The sequence below is a fragment of the Mustela erminea genome, chromosome 2 (assembly GCF_009829155.1).
Source record: "Mustela erminea isolate mMusErm1 chromosome 2, mMusErm1.Pri, whole genome shotgun sequence".
Lineage (NCBI taxonomy): Eukaryota > Metazoa > Chordata > Mammalia > Carnivora > Mustelidae > Mustela > Mustela erminea.
In genome coordinates this window covers 153841412-153851819 of record NC_045615.1, presented here as the reverse complement: position 1 = coordinate 153851819, position 10408 = coordinate 153841412, and the positions used below count along the sequence as shown (strand labels likewise).

Genomic DNA, 10408 nt, shown 5'->3' with positions numbered 1-10408 from the left:
ATTATTAATGTAACTAACGTTACATTAGTTTCAGGTGCACAACATAGTGATTGGACAACTTTATACATTATGCTATCCTCACCACAAGTATAGCTACCACCATACAACACTATCACAATACCACTGACTGTATTCTCTATGCTGCACCTTTTGCCCTCTTGATTTATTCATTCCATAACTGGAAGCCTATATCTCCCATTCCCTTCCACCCATTTTGCCCTACCTACCCACCCAACTTACAGGTGGTATTTTTAAATATGGTGTCACATAAATCTCTGATACTCACATTTTTTTCTCCATCCTGCCTTTCAAACTAAAGAAAAAGGAGAAAACAATACCAGAAACAGCTTGCTTTCATCTTCAGAGGCTTACACCTCATGAGACAGTTTTAAGGGCAAGTCTACTTTAGGCTTGCACTGTACTTTAGCCTGCAGGAAATATGACTATCTTATTTCATGGCTCATTGTGCATTCATTAAACTGATGGCTTTATTTAATAAAAAAAAATATTTATTTATTTATTTGAGAGAGGAAAGAGAGAGAGCAAGAGTGGGGAGGAGGGGTAGAGGGAAAAATCTTCAAGCAGATCCCCACCGAATGTGGAGTCTGACATGGGACTCAATCTTACAACCCATGAGATCTGAGTGGAAACCAAGAGTCAGACTCTCCACCAACTAAGCCACCCAGGTGACCCTTAATGACCTTAGTTCTATAGGATTCATGACACAAGAAATATAAAGTATCCTTGAGGGCTCGGGAAGTGATATGATGACAGAAGCTGGTAGATACATTTTATGAAGACATGAGGGTCTACACTCCCCATTAATTTCTCGCTGGTCCAGTAGTTTGAGTATCTGATAAACTTTCTCTAGACAAAACAAAAAAAACAACAAGTTGTTTCACCATGTACTTCTTAACACTGAGAGAAGGTGGAAGACCCAATGCTAAATGGCTTTCAGGCAAAAAATTCATGTTTGGGTGTTATGCATATATAATATATATTATAGCTAAGATGAAGAGCCATTGATGGCTTAGGCCATGCTACAGGAGGCCTTCTCACATGTATGTTATTGCCTGCTAAATACAATAGTTCTTAAAGGGTCATAGCATGTTGGATTGTTGGGAATCTGGAATACACCCTCAAAAGTACGGGGCTTTTAGGATATCAGAACAAGTGAGGATTGTTGTCTTGAGGAAGAGCTCTTCCTTGGGCTCTGGAGGATACTATTCAGCCCACCCTAGCTACTAAGTGACTGTGTGTGCTGAGGTAACTCTTTAAATGGTTATGACCTAATCTACCTACATTTAAACTTAGCTGTGATTAGGTGAGTTGGGCCCAAATAGGTCCTGTTGGCATAAATAAATTGTACAACTGGGCTATTCAAATTCCCAGTGCACCCACAAGTGCCACATTGCTGTCCTTTCTGCAGCCACACCTATGTTCTCATGGGAAATATTCTGTAAACAACTGACTTCGAATGAACGATCTTTATCCATGTTTATAATTCGCCAACATCAGAAGTGACATTTTAATTTGTAATTGAAAGTATCATAAAAAATTTAGTGAAAACAAAATGTTATATATGTACTCTTAAAAGGATTGTGTAAATACTGGTGAATGGAATAATGACAGAAAATATGGACTGTGCTTTAAAATTTTAATTTATTGGAAAAAAAAGGAAAAAATCTCAGTCACTGCTCACAATGATATGGAATGATGGCACTTACAAAAGAAGTGATTCAAAGGCTTTTTACACAAAATTTCTGTACTAGAAACTTAGTAAAGACTTCGATACCCTCTGATTCAGTGGCCTTCAGACTGGCATGATACAACCGGAATTTAGACAAGGAACTGTTATGAAAATTTAGATGAAGGAAAATAATAATAATTCTATCTAATACAGAGTAGAGAACTGAAAAAGAAAGATTGCCCTCAATTTGGGATTGTTCTATTCTAACATAACAGTCAAAGCCTTTCGATAGGATGGTTTTACATGGCAGATCGGAGAAATTTAGAGAATGAGAGTTTCAGTCACATCTGTAAATAGAAAAAGAAATATATGGTTAGCTATGCTACATGTTAGTTGAAGAGACACTTTTATGATATGCAAATTTTAATTGTCATTTTCTCTTCATTTTAAGATAAAGCTCACAATGTTATTTGTGCTTTCCTGTTGCTAACAAATATAACCATTGCTCCTGATTTTTAAGTTTTGAAAATATATTATTACCAGATAGAATTTTCCTTTGCAGTAATATAAAAAATACAACAAGGCAATTAGAAGAAAAAGCTTTCACATGGGTCAGAGTTTTATCATTTTCTTTAGTTTGATTTGTTGAAAAGGAAGTTTCTGCCATTGTGAATGGAAACACATATGCACACCCAACTAAAAGCTCCAATATAATGGATGAAGGCAATTTAAAAAAATTTGTTGACATTTCAGTCTGTTTGCCTGATAAGAGATAATCCTTTTCAGTCTGTTTGCCTGATGAGAGATAATCATTTCACTATGTGACTTACTAAGAATTTCTACTGCAGTGACCACAAAGAACAGGATACAACTGTTGGGTTCACCATTTTCATGGAAAATTAGTAAAAACCATACTTTTATACTTGTATAGGAGTTTCAATATGATAAATTATATTAGTTAAAATTAGGTAATTTTTAAGTTGATGTTTAAATATAGTATGAGTAGGACAAAAAATTCACAACTTTCTAAGCAGTGTAACTATTTAAGTGGTAATGTGTTCAGAGTAGCTAGACTTCAGCAAAAAGAAAAAAAAATTATAGCCTACAATCATATCTTTGTACTTTGTCTTCAAATGGAAATGGGATTAGTTGTTAGTTAATTTCCACACTTACCCATAGCCATAATTGTGAAGTTCCTGAGAATGTATAATTTTTCTGAGAGAACAAAAATCATTAAAATTATGTGATCAAGGTAGTCAGCAATCAAATTTTATTAGGTAAAAAAATGACTGCTACTTATTTTCTGTGTTTATTTTCCAATCCCTACACTTTGCAAAGATGATCATATTTAATCATCTTCAGAATTATGAAAACTAAGTATTGTTACATTATTTTAAGTAAGCAAAAATGTCAGGATTTGAATTTAGGACTATTGGAAAACAAAATCTATGCTCTATTCTTATGTATATCATGGGTATAGCCAAAAGAAAGGCATTCTTAAAAATTTAAGATTAATAAAAGTGCAAGGAGAATAAAATTGAGTTTTATATCAGCATTCTTTTTATTTTTAATTTGGAGAAAAAGCTTTCTTTTCCTACCATCCTAAAGAATGAATTTCACTTATAGAATAGATAGCACTGCTCCATGTGATTCATTGGTTTAACATTAGCCATAGATACCACAGAAGGTATCAATTTTCCATTTCAGTTTATGAGGCACTAAACACTGATTTGTCATGTTGATTCTACATCTGTTTCTATGGCATGTTCTGTAAAGGATTTTCTTTTATGTCTTTTGGTAGAACACTAATATGCAGTAATTTAAATGAACTTACCACCACTCTGGCACAACATCAACGTTTTCAGTACTCTCAGAGGCAGTGGGTTTAGTGATATCGAAGGATGGTGGAAAAGCCACATACTGCATGATTTGTGGAAGAGAATACCAAGCGGCAAAAGGAAAAGCATCAAGTTGGTAGAATTGTTGGAAAGGCTAGAAGGAAAGACCATTCATTGAAAAACAACCATGTATAAACAACAGCTGTTCGGAATCTCTGCAAATGAATCAGTTCATTTCTGACATCGCTATTAGCAAAAAAAGAATGATGACTCCGTGAGATCTCTGGAAAGAACAAGATCCAGAGTTACTTTCGAAGGCTGAATAAAGCTTCAAAGTTGGAAGAAGTAACCTATTTGAAATTCTTTTTGTGTTAGAGATTTGGGCAGTGACACTGATTTTGCCAATCATACTACCTAGCGTCAATTTCTTTTCGGACATATGGAACATCCTCAACAATCTTTATAAGATTCACAAAGTGGCAAGTATTGGTTGGAGGGCTCCATGGCTGATATGGAATTGGCCAGTTCAAAAGGGTTGAACTGTTATGGCAGCACATAGTTCATGATACTTGTTTATTGCCATAAAAATGAGATCAGAATCCCTAGGAACACTGAGAAATCAATGGAATTTAGGGCAGGGGAGAAACTGGCATCTGTTACGTATTACTGACAGTCTCATTTCACAGGTGAGAAAACAAGATGAGAGTGTATTTGGGCAGAGACATTTGGTCTCTCTCCAGATGGTTTCTTCAGAAGAAAAGTGTGTCAACCAGCTTGATAGTTTGAGATTCCTAAATATAAGCTGAATTTTAGAAACAGATCATGGGCATAAAAATATAAAATTAAGAAATATGTTAAAAGAGAAATTAATGTAACTATGGAGATTAACACTTCATAATGCTTGTAACTCTAAATACAATGTTCCCATCCGCTGAGACACAGACTGGCACAACTTCCCTTCCAAAGAAGAGAAACAATTAGTTCTAATCTCTCATACCAATTAATATAAATTATCATGGAAGTTGGGAGTGAAAAATAACTGCTAGGGAAGAAAACAATCACTTCCAAAGTGTGAGGTTATTTAAAAACAAACATATTTAAACTTGACAGTATTGTATTATTACTGTGTAATTTATTAAGCAAAATATTACCAATTGGAGGAGGTTGTTTTCATTCACTCTGAGAAGTTGTTGCTGTATAAAAGGAAATAAAGTACATTCTGAATTACTTAGACATTTGGTACAACACATTCATTTTACAACGTACCAAGAATATAACACTGTCTGTGATATTTAGGATAAACTGTACTCTATGCCAGAATCATGAAGAAGTATCAAAAACCTTTTTATTTTGCAACTTTAGAAAAAATGTTCAGGTAAGGCTAGGTTTACTTTAGTTTAGAAAAACAAAGAATTTTTAAGTTTCAAATACTGGGGGAAATGACCTACTAATTTTCTAAGACTACATATTTTCTGCTCATGGCTATTTATTAATCATCTTTTTAAATTTGATCTTTGGTAAATTTTTAAATATTATCAGGTGTGGTTAGTAGAACAATTTCTCTCTTGGGATATTTTTCTGTTAAAAAAAAAGAGAAGCACAACATGGGGGCTTAAGTGGGTAGAAGAAGAATCAATGAAACAAGATGGAATTGGGAGGGAGACAAACCATAAGTGACTCTTAATCTCACAAAACAAACTGAGGGTTGCTGGGGGGAGGGGGTTTGGGAGAAGGGGGTGGGATTATGGACATTGGGGAGGGTATGTGCTTTGGTGAGTGCTGTGAAGTGTGTAAACCTGGTGATTCACAGACCTGTACCCCTGGGGATAAAAATATATGTTTATAAAAAATATAAAATTTAAAAAAAAAAGAGAGAAGCACATATTATAAAACCACAACACATGAAGGACATATTAAAATATTCTAGATTTAATAAATAATCTTACCTGGGCATGAATAGCTTCCTAAGGAAGAGAAAACATTTAATTTAGTATATTGATTTTATTCATTTATGAATAACAAATATTTAGTAGGTACTTTCATTCATTCAGGAATGACTATGCTAGGCACTGAGGACACAACCAACAATCATATGAAACATGATGAATACTGTCGGCAAGACCAATAGTTGTGAAGGTTACGGTTCAGTCACATCATAACTAAAATAATAAAATATATCATTCCAGTAATTTCTTAAATCAGTAATGGTGAATTCCAGTGAGGGTACTGATATATTTAAATTTATTTGGGCTTTGTTTTAAACACAAGCAACTTGGACACTGATATAAGAGTAACAATTGGGGTCCAAATTAAATTCATTATTGGCTTTACTCTTCCTACATTGATAACAGAAGGAAACGAAAAATGTAATTTTGCTAAACTAGGACAGGGCTTTTTCCCTAAAGTCTTAATTAAGTTGATTTGTTGTAACTAAAAGTGAAGGTTTTTTTTTCCCCTCCCGAGTGAGTGACTTTATAATAATTAAAAGGATCAAAACTAAATAGTTGTGCTGATTGATATGTTTCTGATCTATTCATATACTCAGCAAAAAGAGTTTAAGGCATTATAGTTCAAATGTGTATCTTGATAAAAGACCTCCATAATGCTGTCAAGAAGTTCATGAGGACAGCAAATTTTACAGAGACTGATAAGTTGAGGCAGGAGGAAAAGAAATGAACATTTTATTGGACTTGCTACAAGCCAGACTCAGGGCTAGCTGAATAGGAGATTGTTAATTCAATATTCAGAATAACATCAGGAAGCGAGAATAACTATATTTCAATTTCACACACATAAGGAAACAGGTCCAGAGACAATTAAGTTCAACTTGACCTTTCTTTGAGAGCTTTGACAAAAACAATTTGAAGGTTTAGGACTTAACGATTCCTCCTACAGAGTCTATACTGTTTCCTTAAATGAAATGTTTAATTGGCACATCTGTGTTCTCATAAGCAGAAATGTTTATGGAGTTCCCCATCAGGGCTGGACTTGGGAAAATAAGCACATGATAAAGTCCTAATATAAGGCATCGTCAGAGGGACTATCAAAGGATTTGAAAAAGGAGCGCCTGGATTGCTCAGCCCTTAAGCGGCTGCCCTTGGCTCAGGTCATGATCCCAGGGCATTGGGATCAAGCCCTGCATCTGGCTCCTTGCTCAGCAGGAACCTGCTTCTCCTGCTCCTACTCCCCCTGCTTGTGTTCCCTCTCTCAGTGTGCGCTGTGTCTCTCTGTCAAACAAATGAATAAAAACTTTAAAAAAAGAAAAAGGATTTGAAATGGAATTTAGTCAAAGTAAATTTCTCCTTGGTTAGTCATTACGGATACGATAGACAGCATTAGTCTATGCACAAATTGAAAGAAATGGCTTTGACAGAAAATATATAGGCAATCACATGAATAGTTTTTCAATTATTATTAACTACCAAGACTAGAATAATTTTTTGAGAAAAATGAATAAATCTTTTGAAGTGAACCTAACTTAAAATTTAATGTATTTTAATTCGGCAGAAGATGATTTTACATTATAATAAATAAAATATTACCATCTGTTGTTGGTTATGTTTGCTCAGTTTACGAAGCTGTTCCTATTCAAAAGAAAAAAACATTCTTAGTTGCTTGGATACCATTCAGTACAACCCTATCATTTTCAAGTAATGAAGCTAGAATTCTACAATGATTTCCCAAAAGTAAAGAATGAGGAAATATTAATTGTACTTCAGTGTTATTTCTACCACAAATAATTTGGACTAAATCAATTATTTCCTCACAAAACAACAGAAAAACTACTTTCTTAACTTATTTTAAGCTTAAAATAAGTTAAAGAACAGTCAGATATAAGTGAGCATCCAGGCAATTTTACTTATAAAGTATCTTGTGTCGGAATTACTAAGAAAATTAAAAATGATTTTTGCTTTCTGACCAAAGATTTAACCTTGGTCAAATGAAATAAAAAATATTAGATGAACTAGGGAAAAATGATGTTTCTGATATTAGCCACATTCATTTATCATTTACTTTACTTCATGGATTGCATTAACGTCTTTCACATCATTCAATATTTATTGTTATTGTCATTTTAGAATTTAGATCACAGACTTACAGCAGGTTAGTAAACTGTCTAACATCACATTCTGGGAAAAGCTAAAACTTAGGGGCAAATTCAAGTATGGCAAATCTATAGACAATCATTTAAATACTAAGGTATTCAGATCCAAAGCAGACTATACAATAAAAATATTCAACTGAAAGTGTGAATTAAATACCTGAGATAAAAAAGTTGTTAGTGTTATTTTCAGAGAGGAACCAGCCAATATCTGCAGTCCATCAGACTACTTGTTATGGGTTAAATTTTAGCAGATAATGAGAAGGAGAAATAATTTATCAATCTAACATTCTTATTCCTTGGTACATTTGTCTTTGAGAAGCTTTTAATGATATTTTACCAGATGGCTTTGGGAGAGTATGTCTTCTCTTGGAATTTGTTTCTGCTAAACAAACAAACAAATAAATATATTAAGTAAATTGTAACTTATCTTGGATAATAGTATATTTTAAATTTAACAAATAGATCTTACCTCAGTGTTATTGGGAACAACTTCCTTCAAAAAAAAAATAGAAACAGGCACACTTTTAATTTTATGACTTATTAATTTATGTTTAAGGTAAGAATACTAATTACCCAGCCACTCTTACTAAATAACTGTGGTTAATTGATTTTAGCAAAATCAAAAATTCCTGCATAACTGAGACAGGATGAATAATTTGAGGGACGTGTTATGTCAAGAATTCCTTTTCTCTTCTCCTTGCCTTTACCAGGGAGGTTATTCAGAATGTTGAAGGTGGATACAAAATATTCACTTTTACTGAATTCACAGAAACTCCACATAATTGGGTTAGTTTTATTCTGTGATCCCAAAGTTAATGGCAGGACCTCAACACCTTCTATGCCTGTAATTTTTTTCCTATAGGTTAACAAGAGGCAAAGAATTTATGATTAATTAACCTAGAATTGGTTGATTTCTACACAGGGTATAACATGTTTGCATATTTGATCTAGAAGCATAATCATTATTATAATTTTTAATGATAAGATTGAGTTCTACCAAAATCTGGTAAGGGCAAAATAAATAAGAAAAAGAAATGTTTGGACACTACAGATGGCCAGATATGATTGTTTGCCCAAAAGCAATTCTGTAATTTTGTCTTTGACAAATAGTTGTTTTCTTAAGTCTGTCGGACTGATAGTCACATGTTAAAATTAGAATCAAGCGATATGCCTGGCACCTTGTACAATGAGACCTTATAAAATATGTACCCTTCATGGTACAACAAGCTTTCGTAAGTGTTTCCTAACTAATTTGGATATTGAATTAACATAAAAATCATTTACCTCACTTGATGAACTGCTGCTAGATGGCTTTTGCTAAGAAAAAGAAAACCAGTGTTACTGACTGTGCGACTTTTACAATGGGAAGGAAACGAGCTACACTTTCATCCTGGGTTGCTAACTCTTGGTTTCAGGTTTGGAAAAAAAACAATTGAAAAAACTCAGGGCCAATATAATATGGAGGGAAGAGAACAATAACTTATACAATAACTTAAAATTTTTTTTTTTTTTAGATTTTATTTATTTATTTGACAGAGAGAGATCACAAGTAGGCAGAGAGGCAGGCAGAGAGAGAGAGGAGGAAGCAGGCTCCCTGCTGAGCAGAGAGCCCAATGCGGGACTCTATCCCAGGACTCTGAGATCAGGACCTGAGCCGAAGGCAGCAACTTAACCCACTGAGCCACCCAGGCGCCCCCAATAACTTAAAATATTTTTATTAAAATAAACACAGATATATGATGGAGTAGCAGGCAAAGTGTATATGGATTTTTGTGATAAAAATGAAGTTTAATTGTATATTCTTGGATATAATAGGATTGTTTGAGAAGTTTAATCTTGTTCACTTTGATAAGATGTTTTTGCCAAAATAAAGCATACAGCATATACTACATATGATGTATAAATGGTGTTTATAAAAATAAAGGTGTCTTACCTCAGTGTCTTCCATGGTCTGTCCCTTAGGAAAAGAAAAAATAATTAATGTTATGTTTCATGATAAATATTCAAATGCAAAATAATAATTACCAAATAATTTTAAAATAAAGGATCATTCTTCAGTTGATACATTTTTAGTATTCTGCCAAGAAAAGATAATCACTCAGGTATGAAGGATAGGAGATATATTTATTTTATAAATTTTGAGCACCTGTGTGGTCTCTTAATACTAAATCGATTAAAAATCTAGTAGACAATCCAGATTTTAAAAGTCATATTTCAATAAAGTGAATCATCAATCGTGATTATGTAAAGCATTCCTGGAGCAGATACACTGCTTCACGTAATACCCAGAATGAAGCATTTCTGTAGCTTTGCAACAGGTACAAACAGTTGGCTGTCTATAAGTGCATCCATATATGCACACATTCCTCCCTTCCTCCCCTGATCCATCCACTCATTCACTCATACTAATGTTTTGTCTCCTTAGAGCTATAAAATAACAGCAATAAGATCAGTATTCTTTAGAATTCTCAGCAGAACTCATTACATACTTTGAATGTTTGACTGAAAAGTTCAAGGAAACTATAAATGCCATAGAAAAACTAATTTTTTTTCTAAATTAAAACAGTTTTTTCTGTTGCAAGACTACATTTTTTTGGCCACACTATTTAAAGAAAATTCTTGTTACCTTAATTACTTTATTCTGTTTTTCTCTGAGAAGTTCTTCCTGCTGAAACCAATAAAAGCATAGCTTATAAAATCTAATTTTGAAAAGACAAACTTTTAAAATAATTTAATCTCATTGGTGTTCCTTACCCTTCTCAGTTCACTGAGATA

At 33.5% G+C, this 10408-nt stretch overlaps 1 long non-coding RNA gene across 1 annotated transcript; it reads right to left on the bottom strand.

The window, feature by feature from the left end:
- Positions 1-1649: 1649 nt before the first annotated feature.
- LOC116584064 lies at positions 1650-8128 on the bottom strand. Its single transcript, XR_004283044.1, has 8 exons — positions 8103-8128; positions 7971-8015; positions 7071-7112; positions 5475-5492; positions 4680-4721; positions 3525-3682; positions 2864-2905; positions 1650-2037 (listed from the first exon to the last, which is right to left on the bottom strand). It is a non-coding gene; the product is annotated as an uncharacterized LOC116584064 (long non-coding RNA).
- Positions 8129-10408: the final 2280 nt, after the last annotated feature.